This window comes from Anneissia japonica, unplaced genomic scaffold (assembly GCF_011630105.1).
Source record: "Anneissia japonica isolate Jap-2015-1 unplaced genomic scaffold, ASM1163010v1 scaffold26_len2425191_cov177, whole genome shotgun sequence".
Classification (NCBI taxonomy): domain Eukaryota; kingdom Metazoa; phylum Echinodermata; class Crinoidea; order Comatulida; family Comatulidae; genus Anneissia; species Anneissia japonica.
Window position 1 is genome coordinate 2,377,097 of NW_022685220.1, and position 1,060 is coordinate 2,378,156.

Here is a 1,060-nt window from a genome sequence, read left to right on the forward strand (position 1 = left end):
TGCCATGGGGAATCATTAGAGTATCAGCTTCTTCTTGTGTGCTTACAGCTGTTGTTGGAGGATGCTCTGGAGTGTTTGTTTTGACATCTTGCCGTGTGAATTGTGACAGGTACCGCTGAAACCAGAAGAAGAGTGGCTCTTCAGCCAATATACGGTCATCTTGGACCAGAAAGAGCAGTGACACTACCAGGTTTCCATGCTATCACTGGTTGTGATAAAAATTTTCAGGCCCGTAGCCAGGTTCTTTCAAGGGGGGTTTTCTGAGCGTGAGGTCCACGGTCAAAGCCCCGGTGGGGTCGGCGAAACCCCCAAAGCAAGGGGATTAGGATTTTTGTGCTTTATGGGTCTAAATAATGCTATAAAAGCAGATATGTTTGAAAAGGTCTTTGTCTGGGTGGGTCTGCAGTGCACCAGGTGAGTTGGAGGACTTATTTGGGAAATCTGAAGAGGGGGGTTCGCCAGAAATGAGGGAGGTTTGCTAGAAAAGGAGGGTTCTCCCGAACCATAACCGCTCCCCCGGATACGAGCCTGATTATTACAGGGCATATAAATGGTGTTGGAAAACAGCAGCCCTTAAGATGTTTATGAAATCACCACCTCATGTTTACATGCTTTGGCCAAGCTTGGGATCATTTAATGTGAGAATGTGATGCAAGGAGTTTTTGTGTAGTCTTCTCTGAACGAAGAAAGTATCTGCTAACAGTGCCTCAATTTTACGATGGAAAAGATTCAAAACTCTGCCAAACAATCAAGGTGTAGATAAGCTGCCACCAACTGCTGGAGCCTTATATCAGCATATAATGCATGCACATCTGCAGGCCAATACATGGAGCCAGGATTCCGTTATTCATCCAGAAATCCCTGATCCATGCAAACTGGGCTGGTTTATGGAAGATGGTAAATTAAGACCTGTCTTGTCAGAAAAGCAGGCAGGCCCTGAAGCAGTTGCTGAGCTGTTGTCTAGTGTTTCTCATTCATCAGGCAGTGACAGTAATGAAGAAAGTGATAATGAACATTAGCATATTATAAAATCACTGATGTAGGTAAATATAAGTAAATC

At 44.4% G+C, this 1,060-nt stretch overlaps 1 protein-coding gene across 1 annotated transcript in view; it reads left to right on the forward strand.

The window, feature by feature from the left end:
* The window catches only part of LOC117108637 (protein cueball-like), a 17,096-nt gene that overhangs the window by 4,567 nt on the left and 11,469 nt on the right, over nt 1–1,060 (forward strand). The gene's annotated exons all lie outside the window — the stretch shown is intronic.